Here is a 20,544-nt window from a genome sequence, read left to right as displayed (position 1 = left end):
AAGATGTGCTTCAATCCCGAAGGTACCCTGTTGAAGGCCACTAGCTGCTCCATGGGAGAAGGATGGACAGTCTCCTCCTTTGTGATTAACTGTCTCTGAAAATCTTCCAGAAGGTCAGCTGTTGGTTGGTTCTGACTTCATTATGCACAACAAAAAAAAATTCCAGAACAGAGTTCATAATCTATCAATTATTTTTTCCTGCTCTCTGTTTCCCTGCATCATCCTAATGTTATAATAATGATCTGTTCAGTATTTTTCCTCTTGTAACTAAAATATTTCACTTAGCATGTCTTCTAGATTCATGAATTCATGTTATGTAGTGTTTTAGAGTTCCTTGTTTCTTTAATGCTGCATAATATTCCTTTATGTGAATGCACAATAATTTCTCTACCCATTCATTTGTTTATGGTCACAGGGACTGCTTGCATCTCTCTACTATTGTGAATTAAACTACAATAAACATAAGTATGCATACATCTGTTTATGTGACAAATCTGATTTCTTTGAAGTATATTCCCAATAGAGAGATAGCTGGATTAAACGGTGCTACTTTTTCAACATTTTCAGGAAGTGCCGTACTGTCTTCTAAAGTGGTTATATATACCACTTTACATTCCCACCAGTAGTTTAGGAGAGTTCTAATCTCTCTATATCTTCTCCAGCATTTATCATTTGCCATTCTGTCCAACTTTACTATTGTTGCTGGTGTGAGAAGATATTTCATTGTTGTTTTGAGTCTTAAATTCCTAATAGTTAATGATTTTGAGCATTATTTTGTGTGTTTACTGGCCATCTAAATATTTTTCTTTAGTGAAATGTCTGTTTTTATATTATCTGTCAATTTTGTAATGTAATTGATTGTGGTTTATCTTGTTGATGCTTCAGAGTTCCTATAAGTTTTAGGTGAGTCCCTTACAAGATATGTCATTACTAAACATCTTTCCAGTCTATGGACTTCCCTTTTACTGTATTCTACAAGCTGGGGGTTTTTTGATGCATAGAAGAATTTTATTTTTAGAAGGTTCCATTTATCTATTTTATCCTCTCTTGGTTTTAAATTTTGGTTATACTTGGTAGTCTATAGAGAAATTACAGTCTCTTTTAAAAAGTCATGCTGACAAAATTGAACATCCATCTACAGAAAACTGAAACAAGATCCGTACCTCATACCATATACAAAACCAAACCCAAGTCAAGGTAGCTCAGGGAACTGGGGATAAAATCCAAAGCTATAAAGATCTTCAGAGAGAAAAAATAAAAAATATAGAAACAAATATAGATGCTCTAATCTATGCATAAGTAAACCATTGGTCCTTCTATTTTTGTTTCCAGTTCTAGCATTCCAATCACCAGTGATTATTAATTTATCTTGGTTGCATATTTGGTCAATAACAGACATTCTCTATTTCTTCATCTTTAGCTGGTGTATACATTTGAATTTACATTAACAACACTTCTTTGAATTTCTTTGGATTATATCCTACTACTCACAGCATTCAGCATTATACTTCAGTTAGATCTTGAAATGATGTTTTTGATGACAAATGCCACACTATTGCTCTCCAATTGTCATTTCCAGCATAGTAAATTATCTGATTATCTGATTAAAAATTATTGGTACAATCCATCTCAGCTTACTAATGCTTAAGATGTCTGTCTTTATGCATTCCATTTTCTTTTTCATTACTTCCAACTTTCCTAGATTTATACTTTGTACATTCCATATTCCAATTTTTAATGAATATTTTTATATGATTATCTTTTTTTTTTCCATTATGGCAGCAAATGAAAATTCTTCATTAGGAGAAAAAGTTTTACTCTAGCTGCATCATTATGGGAAACCTATTTTGAGAGATCAGTCTTCCCTAGTCCCATATTGAGCGCCTAACAGCCAGAAAGAATCATCTTCTGGACCTACTTATAGGTTTTTCAAAGACCTGTTATTTCAGGTCACAAATCCTGCTTCCTAGTCTGTCTTGTTCTTGAAGATTTACTGTCACCTTCACTTAAAAGACCAATAGCATGGTTAACAGCATTATGGCAACATGCAAGCCACCATAGTATGTCCAACTGACAGAAGAGTAGTGAACAAGGATTACAGAAAACCATTAAAAGAATATATATCCTACCACTCAAAAACAGCTAATAATAATAATTGAATTTCACTTATTTTTTTTTCTACTTACACATGTGCTAGAGGATAGGATATGGGGTGGTTCTGACTTGACAGTACCTAACAGTAACATATTTTATTTAAGGGAGCTCTGGTGGTTTTTCCTGTAGGAAATTCTTTTATGAATCCAAAGATGATACTTGTTAAAACTCACCATACAGCTCTATGAGAGAAAAGATGGGCAATCTACTGCTCGTGATTAAAAAGGTCCGGAAAATGTTGGGAAGACAAGCTCAGTTTTGACACTATTGCAATGGACCTTTTTGAGTTATTTTAATATCTTTCACTACTTTCTTGTTGATATATTAATTCATTCTTCATTGCTGATGTCAAATGTGTCCTGGCTGAAAGCAGAGAATACAGGAAAAATGTCTATTTATGTTTTAGTGACCCGAAAAGCATTTGACTGCGTGGATCACAACAAACTATGTCTAACATTAAGAAGAATGGGAATTCTAGAATACTTATTATGCTCATACAAAACCTATGCCTAGACCAAGAGACTATCGTTCAAATAGAGCAAAAGAACACTGCATGATTTAAAATCAGGAAAGATGTGTGTAAAGGTTGTATCCTTTCTCCATACCTATTATATCAGTATGATGAACAAATCATTTACCAAGCTGAACTCTATGAGGAAGAATGTGGCATCAGGATAGGAGGAAAACTCACTAACAATCTGCATTGTGCAGATGATACAGCTTTGCTTGGTGAAAATGAGGAAGTCTTGAAATGCTTGCTGCAGAATATCAAGGATCATTATAGGGAACTCTGGTGGCCCAGAGGCAAGAGGCTGTGCTGCAATCCTGATGGCACACAATTTGAGGTCACCAGCCGCTTTGCAGGAGAAGGGTGATCAATCTCCTCCCTTTTGATTTACTGCTTCTGACAACCCACGGAGGGTCAGCTATGGGCTGGTTCTCTGCGCTACACCACCACCACCACAGGAAAAATCTTCTTGATTGCATCTTGGATCTCAATATCAAGAAGACAAAAACCTTTGCCACTGGACTATTAAGCAACTTCAGGATAAATGGAGAAAAGATTGAAATAGTCAATGATTTCATCTTACTTGGACCCATAATCAACACTCTTGAGTCAGGAGATGAGGACACCTAGCAAGTAACTGAGAATGCCTGGATGAGGTGCACCTTAGTCTCTAGACTGACATTGTTGTTCCTCAGCACTCTCAAGAGGTCTCAGGCAGCAGACTTTCCCATAGAAACTTGTCTTTAGATTTCCAGACTGCTGGTTCCAAGATAGTTGATTGCGGACCCGAGTAAAAGGAAATTGTTAACAACCTCAGTCTTTTTCCATCTTATTATGATGCTGTCAATTGGCCTGGCGGTAAGAATCTTTGTTTTCATGATGCTGAGATGCAATCTATATTGAACTCCACAGTCCTTGACTTTCTGTAGCAAAAACTTCAAGTCCTTCCTCAGTTTCGGTGAACAAGGCATGTCATCGCATAATGCAGGCCTTGATGAATCTTCCTCCAATGTGGATATATATTCTTCTTTGTAAAGTACAGCCTTCCAAATTATCTCTTGTGCTTAAAGATTGAAATGGTGTGGAGAAGGGACACATCCTTGATGCACTCCTTCCTTGGTTTTGAACCATGCAATGTTTCTTTGTTCTGTTCTGATAACATTTTCCTGGTCTAAGTACAGGTTTCACATAGCACAATCAAGTGTTCTGGGATTCCCTTTTTTCTCAATTTTAACTACAGTTTGTTGTGATATATACTGTCAAATGTTTTTGCATAGTCAATAAAATACGAATAACACTTCTGGTACTCTCTCCTTCTAGACAAGATCTTTTACATTGGCAATGCTATCCTTAGTGCCATGGCTTCTTCTAAACCTAGTTTGTATTTCTGAAAGTCCTCTGTTGACTGAAATCCAGCAGTGGCTTTGTGAAAAATGAACAATCTCCTTTCACGTGATTGCTCGCCTCTCAAAACCCAATGAAATGTCAATTATGGATTAGTTCTGACTGGAAGTTTTACAACAATGACATATGTTTTATCTGAGTCTTCAGTAGGTAATATGAACCACAATTTTTTTAGTAGTTTAGAAGCTATATTTCCAGTCTTACTTCCTAAATTATACAAGTGTTAATTTTTAGGAGTTCTGGTGAAATAGTAGTTAATCTCTTAGATATCTCAAATCAAGACTAAAATAATGTCTTTTGAACTTTCTCATATATCTAAACTATGTAATGTATTTGTCAGATGAACAGACTTTTATCTCTAATCTATTTTCTTCTCTGAATAATATAGATCTTCTAGGAACAAGAGAACTTCCTCATATTTTGTTAAAAAGTAATACTTAATCTTGTATTTTAAACATGTAGACATAGACTTGATTTATAGTCATTTTAATATTCTAATACATAAAATAGGAACCTGAAAAAAGCTTTTTTTTCAAGCCTTACATCCATATAACTATTAGATTCAAAGCAGTGCAAATCCTCTCATATAGATAAAAGATTATCTGATTATATTCTTCGCAGTGGATTAAATAGTATTAAAGGAAGAAAACTTATCTCTATGATCTTGGTAGGCAAATTACATTTACTAGAGGATATATAACAAAATTGATAAGAGATTTACAAGAGATGGTTGTCATAAAGAAAAGGGGGAAAACCAAACGCAACCCAACCTCTTTATAAATCCATTAGTAAATGTAAACATCAGTGTATGCCCATGATTTTAAGGAACATATTTCCTTTATTAGTGAAGTACAGACCAATTATGGAGTGCTGTATTTTGACATTTTTGTTTTTATGATAATGGCTTGAAATGTTTTTGTGTGCATATCTATAAATTGAAAATGCAATCTGAAGAAATATGACCAATAAAGTGCAAGAATTTGAGATTTCATTTCATTTTCACTCCCCAAGCTTGACATATATTTTTGAAAAGAACATAATTTTCAAGGCAAAAAAATGCTAAATAAAACCTTTAACATAAAGTATTTTTTTTATAGTTTTATAATTTTCTTAATAAGAATTAATCTTGTTGTTGTGATGTGCTGTCAAGTCACTTGCAACTCATACTGACCCTATGCACCAAGGCTCTGAACCTGGTTCTATGTTGGGCCAACCTCACTGTCTGTGACACTTCTACTCCCATTTCCCAAGTCACTGAGTCAGTCCATCCTGACGAGGGCCTTCCTTTCTTGCACTGTCCCTCCACCCTTCCAAGCATGATATTCTTCCTTGCAATACTCTCAGAGTATGTTAGATGAAGCTTCAAAATCCTGCCTCCAAGAAGCAGTCTGGTTTTGCCCTCTCTAGGACAAAATTGTTTGTTCTCCTAGTGTTTGTTCTCCATGGTATAGTCAGTACTCTTCTGAGCACCACAACTCAACGGTATTAATTCCTCTTCTATCATCAGTCATGTTCCAGTTCTCTGATCCACAGCAAGTAATATAAAGACTGTAATAAAGCAAGTAATATAAGTTTATAATAAAGACTATGGCCTAGATCAGGTGCAGCTGAGTCTCAAGACTGACATTGTTTCTCTTCAGTATTTTGGAGAGGTCCCTGACAGCAGACTTTCCCAATGCAGTGTGTCTTTGGATTTACCGTCTGTTGGTATCAAGAGTGTTATTGTGGAGCCAAGAAATCTGAAGCTGTAAACAATCTTAATCTCTTCATCATCTATCCTGATGCTGCCAATTGGTCCAGTGGTGAACATCCTTGTTTTTGTGATTTTAAGCTTCAATCCACATTGAAGGCTGCAGTCCTTGACTGTCTGCAGCATATGACCTAGGTTCTCCTCAGTTTCAACAAGCAAGTTTGCGACATCTGCATAACACTGCTTATTGATGTCTTCTTCCAATCCTGATACCGCATTCCTCCTCACAAGAGCCCCCAGCCTCCTGGGTACTATGAAGTAATCAGTGAAATCATGGCCCTAGGAATTGACAACACACTAATTAACACAGTTCAGCAAACAGATGCTTCCCTGGACAAGCTCACCAAGTTTTGCCAAGTAATCTGGAAGACAACCACCTGGTAAAATTGACTAGAAGAGATCCATATTTATTCCCGTTCCAAAAAATGGTGATCTCACAGAGCATGGAAATTATTGATCAATATTATTAATATCATGTCAGAAAAATCCTACTAAAAATTATTTTTTAAAAAAGTGAAATGGTATGTCAACAGAGAACTGCCACATGTGTAGGGTTTAGAAGAGGAAGTGGCATGGGATCTTAGCTGAAAGCAGAGAGTACCAGAGGAATGTCTATCTGTGTTTCATTGACTACGCAAAGGCGTTTAACTCTGTGGATCACAACTAACTGTGGCTAACTCTGAGAAGAATGGGACTCCCAGAATTATGCTTATGTGAAATCTATACCTGGACCAAGAAGTAGGCGTAAGAATAAAATCAGTAAAAATGTACACCAGGGATGCATCCTGTACCCATACCTTTTCAACCTCTTTTCAGAATACATCATCTCTGGGACGTTTGACTCTATGAGAAGAATTAATCTACACTTAATAAAATTAGCCTACTTTGTAGTTTCCATTTTATCATTTATGTGCAATAATATACCATAGTATGTTTCACATACACCTTACTCTTTAATTTGATACCCTTTCTCTCTAAAACGTTAAGAAGTCTTTGACAGCAATTTTCTCTATGCACCACACCTTTTCATATCTTGTCTGTTGTTACCATGAGTGTTGATAGTGATTACAAGTAAATTAATTCATTGACAATTTCAATCTTTTCTCCTTCTATCATGGCATTGCTTATTGCTTATTGGTCCAGTGGTAAGGATTTTGATGTTGACATGTAACCCATATATGAAGTCTGTAGTCTTTGATCTTCTATAGTAAGTATTTCAAGTCTTCCCTACTTTCAAAAGCAAAGTTGTTTTTTTTTCTTCTTTTTCTTTATTTTAATTATAGTTTACACAGACGTTGGATTTCCAGGGTTTTTTAAATGAGATTCCTCCAAATCTGATGCCACATAGTTTTTCAAATAGTCCAAGTTCTTGAATTATTTTCTCAGCAGTCAGACTGAATATCCCATGCACTTCCAAAAGAACAGACACATATATGTCTTGGAAAAATGCAGGTAGAGTGCTCTTTAGAGACAAGGCTAGATAAAATTTTTCACATAACTTGAGTATGTTTATAGGAGGGATAATTATTTCTTGGAAATGGACATCGTGCTTGGAAAAGGTCATTGAGAGACTCAATGGGATGGATTGACGTGGAAACTGCAGCAATGTGTTCAAGTGTGTTGGAGATGATGAAGATGGCACAGGATAGGACAGAATTCATTGCCTCCCTTTTAGTTATATTCAACTCAGTAGCATCTAACAACAACAATAGATATTCAGTAGGGATGAAGAAAAGGTACAACCAGAGACCTTTTCTGACTTAAAATCATATCTATAATTTGAAGCACAGCTTCTTGGGCTTGTATAGCTTTTGCATGAGCACAATTATGTATTCTGGGACTAAAGTATGCCTGATCCAAGCTATTGCATTTTCAGTTACTTCTTATGCATCCAATAGTTTGATGGTGATTAAGGAGTACTGAGGAGTCCATGTCTGTCAATTTGGGTGTTGGTAAACCCTGTTGGGTATAACAATAACTGCCAAAATAAATAATTTGTCTTGAAAATTCCAACCATAATATTGTTTAGGAAAAAGGAGCATGTAAATTCATCTTACTTTGTTTGGGCATATTTTCAGGTTATATGATGCTGGAAATGGTAGAAAGGTAAAAGATAACTGAAAAAGTGTAAGACTTTCAATGAGATGGATTGAAACTTTGACTACTACTATTGAACATGAGAAAGGCCATGAGGATGAAGGAGGATAGGACAAGGCTCAAGACTGCTGCTCATAGGATTGTGATGACACCTAACAACGATAACAGCAATGCAGTAATAGTAGATAGCTCTAGTGCTGTCATCTTAGTGAGTAACACTACTAATGTAACGACTGCAATTCTCAGGTGGTTCAAGTCTGCTAGCCATCAGCTGGAGCAAAGTGGGCCCCAAAAACCATCTTCAAGGGCCAGGTATGAGACAATTCTTACTCCATGGCAATGAGAGAGAATATACAAAGATAAACAACTGGTTAAAATAGAAAAGTAGCACAGATACTTAGAAAAAGGAAATCTGATGGCCTAGTGGCAAGAAGCTGGACTGCAATCCAGAAGGCACACAGTTCTAATCCACCAGCTGCTTTATGTAAGAAGGATAGGCAATCTCCTCCTGTATGATTAACCACCTCTAAAAACCCGTCGGCGGTTCAACAGTTGGTTGGTTCAGACTCAGGGGTACAAAACAACTTAGAAAATAAGAGCTTTAACTACTCACTACATGTTGGGTTTTTATTTCATTCACAAGTGTGGGAGTGGATTGGATTTACTGGATTTAGCTAACAATTGGCTGTGGGATAGAAGCCTCTTGTTGAAATCAGTCAGGACCTAGTGGGTGGGCCTTTGCATTTAAAATTTAGTTGGTGTTAATTGGGTTTGGGAAGAACTTTCTCGTAAGTGATACAGCAATGATCTGTCAGTTTGCTATACCGAGGTAACTTAGAGTGTTGTGATGCTGATCATTGTGCCCCTGGTGTGTCAAATACTATAACGGACTCCCAGATTAAGATAAACTTGGAAGCAGCATTGGGATCCACTTCCTAAATAACATACCTTTGGAAACTCTATGTACCTTGGACAGACAACAACATTTACAGAACATGATCAGATTTTTTTGTTCATAGGGTCACTATGAATTGTGCTTGATTTAAGGGCACTTAACAATAACAACAATTATCTATGTATATTTATACCTTTAAAAAATCCTTTGTACTTATCCAAGATGTTGCAATGATTTTATAAATCTGGGTGTCGTTTGTCTTTTAGAAATAGCATATTCAAAGACTGCATTTTTTCAGAATGGCACTTGCCTCTGTGTTTTTAAATGAGTTAAAAGGAAACATTTGTGTCTCTATCATCAGGATGTTCCCGATGAGCAGAACTGCAGAGCCCATTATTGTATTAATTTATTTACTTTCTTAAGTGAGCACTCAAATTCCATTAGCACTAGGGGGACATGAGTTCGTCCTAAAGGACTCACATTTCCAATTCGATAACCAAAAGGACCCATGAGCACGCTAACAAATACGCTCCAAGCTAGAAATGCTTGCCATCAAAAGTATTTCTAAGTCAGAGTAAAATAATTATCTGAAGCATTCTGTCATACAAACATACGCAGGAGCAGAGCAGTTTTGCTAAACACTGGGAGAACTGCTTCCTTTAGGAAGTCCCAAGGCCATCAGACCGGTATGTAGTATCTGAGACATGTAGAAGGATGCATTGTAAGTGAACATTTCAGGGGACTTCTAACCTGAGTGTGACGATAGAACTCAATTTAATGAGACATTTAAAGCGACATCAAAATAGTGCCAAGCAGAAAAAAGGTTAGAACTGCACGGCAGAGTTGAATCCTCAATGAATAAACACAAAAATGAACGTTTACTAGACTCTAACTTCATTTAAATGTCGAGATACATTATTTTATGTTACTCTAAAATAAAGGAAAAAAATCGAAACACATTGCTTTGATGTGTTTAATAAATTAAAATAAAACACTACTTTTTGTTACTCGTTTATTTTCTGTAACCCTAGGGGATCCCTATGTGTCTTCCTTCATGATGTATGCCGATCACATTCTTAGAGCCTCCCCTGTGTTCCTTCATTCAACTTAATGCATGCCTTTCCCTTCATTCAACATAGTATGTCAAGTGTTACTTTCCTTCAAGAAAAATCTACTACAGGAATAGCAAATGTTAAAGTTGAAAATGTAGAGAAGGCTACACTGAAATATATAATGTATTGACCAAATGCAATTTCAGGCTAAGGACTAAATTTTGGATAGAAAAATCTTGTGTGGGAGTAAGAATTTCTTCAGTGACTCAAAGCTCGGGATATATTAAGAAATTCTTTGGATCTCAAGGCTGACTGTCCAAAGCAGCAGGGATTTCCTCAGCTGATAGAGTATGTTTGAACGGTTTAATAATTCTTTTGGTAAGTCAGTTTCTGAAGACGGTGGGCCAATGAAGTTTGCACCAAGACTGAAGGTTCTAGTTTCTTTATATAAAGAGCCTTTATAAAATTTAAAGGTACCAGTAATCTGGTTTTGCTATGACACTGAATCTTGTACCATTGGGGGTCTCAAACGCCATACTGGTTGCCCATGGTGGACAGTGTTTGGTGGAGCTCCCAGTGTAAGACAGGTTTGGAAGCAGGAGTGGCATCCACTTCCTAAACCATGTGCCTCTGAAAACTATGAACTCAAAGAAACAGCAATAATTATAAAAAGACTTTGGGTCTTTTGTTCATAAGGTCATTATGAACTGTGCTCTACTCAATGGCAATCAACAATAACAATCATTGTTGCTCTGCAACTAAGTTCTAAATACTCACTTTTCTTACTTTACTCAAACATATGAAAGATAACTCTTACAACTGACATTTTTTCATTTTGAAGGCAAACATTATAGAATAATTAACACAAGTATTAGTTTAGGGAAGGCCTTGGAAATGTTTGTTCTTTCTATTCATGCTTATATTGTGAAGATTTTAACTAAATGTGTCTTATAGTTTTATCTGTGATCATGTTGTTGCCGATAGTGAGAAAATACAACATAAAGATGAAGAATTATTGTCCTATGTATTTGGATAACTATATAAATGTGCAATTGAATGTGTTAATAACCAGTGACTATAAGGGAGCGCTAGTGGCCTAGTTGCAAGAAGTTGCCCTACAATCCCAGAGGTGGTGGTGGTGGTTGTTGTTAAGTGCCGCTGAGTTGCAGGCGACTCATAGCCACTCTATGATGGAGAGTCCTCGATGGTACCTTTCATCCTCTCTGCCGGTTCATAGGGTTTACAGAGGCAAGCTATTATGGAAGTGGATGCCACTCCTCCTTCCAAGCTGCCAGAGGTACATGGTTCAAATCTACCAGCTGCTCCACTGTAGAAAAATAGGAAATCTCCTCCCATATGATTAAATGCCTCTGAAAACCTGCTGGAGGACCAGTTATGGGTTGGTACTCAATAGTACATAACAAGAACATATACAAATTTGCAAACAAAAAAGTTGGAAGTCATAGAAATTGAAATTAAGCCAGAGATCACATGACACGATTTTGAAGGACAAGTGACTTACTCATTGCAAATATCTTTTAAAAAAATGTAAACAGTAACATACACAGGGGCCTAACCATATGGAATATTGTAATTAAATCAACTACATCTGTGGAAAGAACTTTAAAGTCAGGGAAGAGTGTGAGTCAGCATTGAGTAATTTAACTATCCCTGTTCAACGGGGATAGGATACTGAGATAACAAGATAAAGATCTGGTCTATTTGAAGAAGAAGACAGCATCAGGACTAAGAGGGGACTTATTAACAATCTGTCATGTGCAGAATATGCAACTTGTGGAAAAAAAAGAAAATCTGAAGTACTTATTCACGAATCGGAGGCTAAAATGTCCAGTGTGCATTATACCTCAACCAGAAGAGGATAAAAATCCTCACACCTGAAGTATTAAATATCATCAATGGAGAAAACATTGGAGGGACCAAGAGTTCCACACAACTTGGAACATACGTCATAAAAACTCATTTAATAAGAAATTAGAGGATACAGTGCATTGAGCAAGTCTGCTTCTAACAACATCTTTAAAATGTTGAAATCAAAGAACCTTGAAGTTAGAGTGTTCCTGCTCCATGCTACTATAGTATTTTATGTGCATTGATGACATATAAACATTTATATATACATACACACATATTCTTAGTAGCCCATTGTTTAGAAGTTGCACTGCAATCCCAAAGGCATGCTGTTTAAATCCATCAGCTGCTCTGAAGGAGGATGGACAGTGTCCTGCTATGTGAATTGCTGCTTCTGCAAACCAAATGAAGGGTCAGCTGTGAGTTGGTTCTGACTTGAAAGCACACGGCAACAACAACGCATATATATTGAGTTAATTTAATGACTAAGATGTGCCTGATTCAGGCCATGGTCTTTTCAATCATACAGTTTTCATCTGACAGCTGAACAATGAAAAAGGATGACAGGAGGAGAATTTAGACCTTTGATCTCTTGTCTTGGAGAAGAGTAATGAATATCCCATGAACTGCCCAAAGAATAAACAGATATGCTTTGGGAAAGATGGCAGTGTTCCCTGGAGACACGTGATAAAGCTTGATCTTACATGCTTTGGACATGTTGCTAGGAGAGGGTATTCCTTGGAGACAGACAGACATGCTTGGAAAAGTGAAAGGACTGTGAAAAAGAGAAAAACCCTTAACAAGATGGTTTGTCTTAGTGACTGCAGCAATGAATGGACTGAGTACGTCAGAGATTGTGAAGATGGTACAGAACAGGACAGAGTTCAGATATTCTTCATGGGGTTTCCGTGGGTTGTACTCAACATGACAGAACGTTGAAACAACAGGTACAAACCTATATCTATCTATATATGCATGATGTACATCTATGTATGTGTGCATATGAGGTTGATAGCACCTAGCAGCAAAACACAGACACACATAACTCTCTATATGTGTGCATATATATCCATCCATATGAATTTTAAGCTGAATTTGAAACATATTTATGCCTGCAATTATATTTTGCTACCTCCTGGATCATTTTTATCTTCTCCTCTTGCTTAACTATCACTTCCCACTCCTCCAGTTGTCACCAGTTGGCATCCATCTACTGAATTTACTGAGTTACAGTATACATGCAAAGCAGTGTCAGAATTGTTAACATTGAGCCCCATGTGAAACAACTTTACCCACTATATTTATATCATTTCTCTTTCTTTTATGCTGAGAAACAAATAACTAAACTTTTTATTCACTCTCTTCAGTGAGATTATTTCATACACTTGTCAACCCTATTGTTCCTTTCCTCACAGTGTGAATTCTTTTATTGAATTTTTAATCTCCTAAATGTTTTTTGGTTGGTTTTTGTGGGGTATTTTTTGTGATTTTTCTTACTTAAAGATGCCACTCCTTGTACTAAAAAAAATGGACATAATCTGACAGATGTATACACATTATCATGGTGTATATGAAATACCTTCATAGCATTAAAAATATAACTTTGTACTTCAGGTTTCTAATCTTCTACTTATTTTCCCTTAACGAGATGCCTTGTGAGTGTAATCAAACAGTATGCTACTGGTTCAGACTGACTTCTTTCACTTACGTATATATAGAAGTGTCTTCCATGATTTTACATATCTTAGCAGAACATTTATTTCTTCAGTGAATAATATCCCACTGTATGAATCTACCATAGTTCCTTTAACCATTTTTAATTATTGGCTTTAGGGTTTGGATGTGAATCTAGTTTTACCGTCTTTGTAATATGCTCAATTCACTTAAAAGCAGTGGAGAAGAGTTAAGCTGTGAATAATGAATTAATCATTTACTTAAACTAAAGTCATATAAAGAGATTCGATGATGTAACCATGGCATGTACACTGTTAACCAAAAGGTCATGCATTGCTGTCAGTTTAAATCTACCACCCATTCCCAGGGAGAAGATGAATAATTTTAAGATTTACAACCTCAAAACCCAATGGAGCGTCTCTGGGTGCCAGAAATTATTCAAACGCACTGAGTGAAGTGAGAAAGAAGTGGGATTGCTTCAGATAGGAAATGTACTGGTAAAATCAAGCTATTGGTTTGTTGAAGCTATATTGGAAAAATATAACAAATAAATATTATTAAACCTGTGACATTCATTGAAATACAAAATTATTTCATTTTATTTCATCTGTAGAAATCTTTTCCACAGCTCAGCAGAACACTTTATCTACTTTTTAACTATCTTATGTCCATTTTACATCTGCTTTAGAAAACCCCTATTCTAATTTGCCAGGTGGACTGGGGGACTCTGGCTAACACTCCACCAGCTTGCGGGCGTGCCAGAATTTTTAAATCCTGTAATGCATGCTCGGCCTCACCTTCAGGCTAAGGGTTAGCGTTTTGTAAGTCAGTTTTCTGCTGGAAGTTGTCTCTCAATGGCATTTAACAACAACATAGAGAGAGCTCAGTTGACCTAATGGACAGAAAGTGATGTTACCAAGCCAAAGACAGGTGATTCTAATCTGCGTCCCCCAGGCCTGTTTTTTAATTGTTTTTGGTCAAACATCCTTCTAGGTGGTATAGCACTGCTCTGTCGATCTGCCATATGGAGGTAATCTGTGGTTGCTGTGAAGCTGAACACTGTGACACTGATGAGTCAAATGCAAGAATGGTTACCCATGGCGGACAGTGTTGATGGAGCTCCCAGATTAAAACAAACTTGGAAGCAGGAGTGGCATCTACTTCTGAAATAGCTTGCCTCCAGAAACCTTATGAACTTGGAGAAACGAAGAAAGTTCATAGGGTCACTATGAGTCGCCTAAGACTCGATGGCATTTAACAACATCAACCATCATGCCATTCCATGGCACTAGATTACAATTGTATTTCAACTGGCAGATTTTTGTTTCTCCTAAGTTTAGATAAAGCTGTACCACCAATTTCACCTTCCTTCTCTGTTGCAACACGACAGAGAAATATCTTCATCATTTTTATAATGTGTCATATTGGAGAACATCATATTTGGAAGAGTAGAAGATCAGCATATGAGAAAAGGACCCCGGATGAAAAGGATTAACACAATGACTGTGACAATGATGTCAGGTATGGTGACAGAAATGGTGACGTTGACGCTGGAGAGCAAGGTTCTCAGTCGGAGTTCCTAGGGTGGCTAAGAGGTGTGGTCAACTAGGAGGCACGTAACCACAACAACTGGTGCCATGGTGAAATTCGTGACTGAAAGGTCAGCTGTTTGAACCCAGCTTTTGTTCTTCAGAAGACAACTTCATCGATGAACTTCTCCTATCAGGAGTACAGCTTAGGAAGCCCATTTTTACAGTTTTATTCTGCTCTGTCTGTACAGTTGCTATGATTGAAGAACCTGGGTGATATCACCAACAGAGCATGACTTTAATATGTTCAGACTTTAGAAGAGAGTGATAATGCCATTAAGTGGCTTTGTTGGGTTTTCATTGTAGTGGTTGTTGTTTTGTATGTGTTGTTAAACAAGTTCCATCTCAAGTAGCCTTGTGTACAACAGAACAAAATACTGACGAACCCTTCATCATCCTAACAAGCATCATCACATTTGACCTCCTTGTTGGGGCTACCGGATCCATCCGTTTCACAGAGTGTATTCTTTTTCTCTGACCAAGCATGATACTCTTTTCTAGGAATTGGTTCCTCCTAATAGTATGTCCAAAGTACGGAAATCAAAGTCTCGCTGTTCTCACTCACAAAGATCATTTTCGCTGTACATCTTCAAAATTGTTTGGTGTTTTTTCCCAATTCTTTTGACAGTCTATGGTATGTTAAATATCCTTGGCTAACAAATGTCTTACCTCTTCTACAGTCTCCAGCCTTTATACACATCTGAAAAAAAACTGAAAAATGCCCTCTCTTGGGTGAGGTAAACATTAATTCTCAAAGGGATATCTTTACTATTTAACAGTTTAAACAGCATTTTGAAGGTTTTCCCAAAGCAATATATAATTTTATTTCTTGACTGCTACGGCCATGGCTATTGATTGCAGATTGAAGTAAAATAAAATACAAGAAACAGGTTAGGGGGATATTATTAGAGATGATGAAATTTCACTTGGACTCTCACTTATAATGAAGTTTGACATGGAGAAATATGAATGGAGTGTCAATAACATTTCAAATTAACATAGATATAAATATAGTACTAATTATAATATGATCATGTAATTGTAAAGAAATAGTTCTGTATTGATAAAATAGGAACTCTCATAAGAACATATTAATTAATATTAGAATCATTGCACTAAGAGTGTTCTTGGAGAAATCATTACATGATTCTCAAAGTGGGAAAAATATGCATCAAATCTTAATATAATCATTATGGATCCTACAATTTTCTAAAGAGAAAAAATAAACTTCAGGCTTATTTAGAAAGGAAGAGTCTCTATCTCACATTTATTATTTATAGTTGTACAATTTTTTCTTTCTTGTCAGATCTGATTTTTTTTCTGTATTTCTTCATTTCAGCAATTTAAAACTTCCCTCTCGAATCAAGAAGAACAACAGACTTCTCTAAGAATGGAGCCATTGTGTGGAGTTTTTGCACTCTTTTTTCATTTCAGTTTCCAAATCCCTGTTTTATTCCATGGCAGTGACAGACAGCTGTGTCTGCTTTAGAGCACAGTGTTATGCTGAAGGACCGTGTATAATTTTATATTGTACCTCATAATAATAATGATGATGATAATTATTATTTTCATTCATTATTTCATTCTCTGTAGAGAGAGACTACAAGTAATTTGGTAGTCTCTCTTTTTTGGGTACCATGTTCTTCTTCTAATTATAGGGCTTTTATCCATTGACTCCTGGCAATAAAAATTATCTTCTGAATAACCATCCTCCAACCTAAACCTGTATGTATCTGTTTTTGTCTCTTTTTCACACATTCTAATTTGTATGTTTTATCAAGATATTTTGTGGAAAATAAATTGCATTATATTTTATTTATTTTTTTATTTAAGGATGAATTATAAATGACTAAATTATTTGTTTCACATATTGATGTTTATTAATTCATAACTGAATAAGAATAACTGTAACTTAAAATATTCTATGGAAAATAAAGGTCATTTTCAGTTAATATTGGAATAACTACTAGGTCAATAATGGTATGATGAAATAAAATAATGGTGGATTTTACATAGCAAACTCTCAAAGTCCATACAGACAGATAACCCAATTAACTTCCTGATGTTGCAATGCTACTTCTGAGAGTTTGCTATGCAAAACCCACCATTGTTTTTCTTCTTTATACCATTATTGACCTAGTTTACCCTACATCAGTTGATATTCTCCTTTCCCTCTGGTCATGGTTGATAGTTTTGAAAAGGTATAAAGTTACCCGGTAATTCTGAATAGCGAAGTGAAAGAAAAATTTGATCATGACTGCTCTAACTTTTTGGACTGCTTAATCTCTCAATCCTCACCCATGTAGCAGAGAGCTTCAGTGACTGCCATGGCTTGAGAGGTGAGCACACTATTCTGTATGTTCTATCTAGAACAACAAACAAATAACTCATTGCTGTCCAGTGGAAGAGACTCATAGCGGACCCTCTACTTGGTTTGTGAGGCTGTACATCACCCAGGAAGTACTTGTCCATTTTTCTTCTGAGGAACAGCTGGCGGACCCAATCCACCAGAGAGGTGCCACTTTTCTTTTCTCTTGCAACACAGTTCCCTCAGACTACTCCACCTGAGTTTTCTATCCAGAAGTTCCAGGCTATTGCGTTAGGACAGGATGACCATGTAAAAACATGCTTCTCCTCACAATTTGAATACAATATTGGAAATCATAATTGTTGTACCTTCATGGGAACAAGAGTCCAATTGTAGCCTAAACATCTAAATTTATGATCTACAGATTTCACCCCTGCGTCAATAGGCAAACTCATTATAGATTGAAATTGTTAATTATTTCATCATAATTGAACCTGCAGTCAACATCTTGATACCAGAAGTTAAAAGATCAGAAGACATATAGCACTGATAAAGTCTGCTTTTAAGGACCTCTCCAATATCTTGAAGAGTAAGGGTGATAAATTAAAGACTAAGGTGAACCTGATTCAGGCCATAACTTTGCCAATTGCTTACTATGCATCTGAGAGCTGAACAATGAACAAGGACAACAGAAAAAAATAATCCCTTTTGGTTGTGGTATTGAAGAAAAGTACTGAATTTACTATGGACCACTAAAGAAAAAATAAATTTGTCTTGGAGAAAGTGCAACCAGAGTGCTCCTTCGAGACAGGGATGGTGATGCTCCCTCTCATTTTGGGCAAGTTGTTAGGAAAGGCAATTTCTTGGAAAGGAACATCATGCTTGGAAAGGTGGAGGGTCAGCTAAGGAGAGGAAGACTCTCAGCGACCTGGTTTGACAGAGAAACTTGTCCGTGACCTCAAGTGTGTCAGGGATGATAAGCATGGTGTAGGAGAGGACAGGGTTCAAATCTGCTCTTCACAGAGTCACTCTGAGTCATACAGAGTTCAACGGCACCTAGCAACAGCAATAGTTTGCATTCTTGGCATGTACAGTGATAGTAACAGTAGAAGGACAGTGTAGCTTCTACAGAGGTAAGAAAAATCATAGAGCTGGGCCAAGTCTCGAAGACTATTGTTGTTGTGGAGTACTGTTGAGTTGGAACTGACTCATAGCTGACCATTCTGCAGGTGCTCAGAGAGAGTCAACCACATGAAAGGAGACTGCCCGTCCTTTTTGCCACAGAACAGCTGGTAGATTTGAACTGTGTGACTTTGGGACTGCAGCACAGTTAAATACCACTAGACCACCCGAGGTCCCTAAAAACTGTGGAAAGGATCCGTCAGTAGGCAGGGGAACTAAAAGCAAAGCAGATCCAATCTTTCTAGAGAAGAGCTGAGTTTATAAAGTGAGGAGGAGCCACACTGTCTTTTAGAACATTTATTTGTTTTCAGAGAGGCATCGGCAGCAGATAAAGGTTAAAGACAACATAGATAAATAGCCTGCTGTACTCGTAATATTTTTTATGTTAAAAATAAGAAAACGACCAACAAAAATATAAGTGACTTACAACAATAATTCAAAAGGTATGATGTGAATCTAGAAAGAGTTCTTCACACATTCCTGATCTTGTTAAAACTCTCGTCACATTCGTGTCATTTGTGAACACTTGGAAGTCTTTGCTTTTCACCTCCTACTCTTGTATAGTAAGTTTTCCTCAAACTTGTGCCAAATCTAAGGATAATCAGAGCAGAGAGAATGTATTTCCTATACTCCTGGAGGCTTCACACATCATAGTTGTTGCCTTTCTTGGCAAGCAGTCACAGAACCCTTTCTAAATTTTTTAAAGTTAAAAGAGTTTATTTATCTCTGCAGGGGGTTGGGGGAGGGAACAACTGTAGGTTTTTGAAGATGCTTATTGCTTCACTTGTTTTGAAAACCCCTTCCAGATAATAATAAAACCCATTGTAACTGGGAGTTTTAAAGTTGAACATACCTAAACAATCTTTTTTTTTTAAGTCTTCTGAAATGAAATAAACTAACGTTTATTGAGCTCCTTTCAGGTCTATGATATGGTTCCTTATAGTTTGATTCTTTTCTTCCTAAGAATGTGCATTTCTACTCCAGATATATTGACTTGAAATCTATGTTTTGGCAAGATCTCCCAATAATTTTTATAAATGTAAATCCACTGCCATGCCAAAGACACCTGGTATGAAGCCACAAGCTGCTGCATGAAGAAGGGACAGGCAATCTCTTCCCATGAGATTACCTGACTCTGAAAACCTGCAGGAGGGTCAGCTGTGGGTTGCTTCTGACTCTATGGTACACAACAATGACTATACATTAGGTAGAAATGCAAACTCTCAATAGTGGTTTGAGCTGGCCTGAGCTATTTGAGAGCACTGCTTACTTCTCAAAGGCAAGATTTCTCACGTGTGGTGGCTTTCTTAACTCTAACTAAACTCTGTCTGGGAGGTGTCATTATCAAGGTTTACCCATGTCTGTAAGTCAGTCCTGGCTTGTAGCAACCCTACAGAATAGAGTGAAACTGTCTCACAGAGTTTTCAAGGCTGAACATTTTTTATGAGAAGGAACTTCTACATAATTTTCTGAGCATCTAGTGGATTTGAACAATTGAGGATTCTCTCAGCAGCTGTAACCACTGAAAACCCAGGGCTTTTTATCATGACTTAACAGAAATAAATGAAACTCTGTCAGAATTAACTTGCCTGTGACGAGCTGTATGAAGGATGTGGCATCCGGATCAGAGGCAGACTCACCAACAACGTCCTTTATCCAAATGACACAATCTGGCAAGTTGAAAGTGAAGAGATCTTAAAACTTTTGCTACAGGAGATCAAAGACTATTGCCTTCGATATGAATTATATCTCAGATTGAAGAAAACAAAGCTTCCAGACACTGGGCCAATAGGCAACATAATAATTGAGGGAGAAAAAACTGGGATTGTCATTTAGTCTACCTTGGATCTACAGTCAACAGAGCTGGTATCAGCAGTGAAGAAATAAAAATGTGTTGCATTGAGGAAATCTGCTCGAGCTAATGCGAAACCTAAACTTGGACCAAGAGGCAATTATCAGAACAGAGCAGGGTAATGCTGCATGGTTCAAAATTGGGAAGGGTGTACCCCAGGGATGTGTTCTGTCTCAATACCTTTTTTTAATTTATTTTTTTAATTAATTT

This window comes from Elephantulus edwardii, unplaced genomic scaffold (genome assembly GCF_000299155.1).
Source record: "Elephantulus edwardii isolate Elephantulus edwardi_28Jun2011 unplaced genomic scaffold, EleEdw1.0 scaffold00004, whole genome shotgun sequence".
Classification (NCBI taxonomy): Eukaryota; Metazoa; Chordata; class Mammalia; order Macroscelidea; family Macroscelididae; genus Elephantulus; species Elephantulus edwardii.
This window is presented reverse-complemented; position numbering follows the sequence as displayed.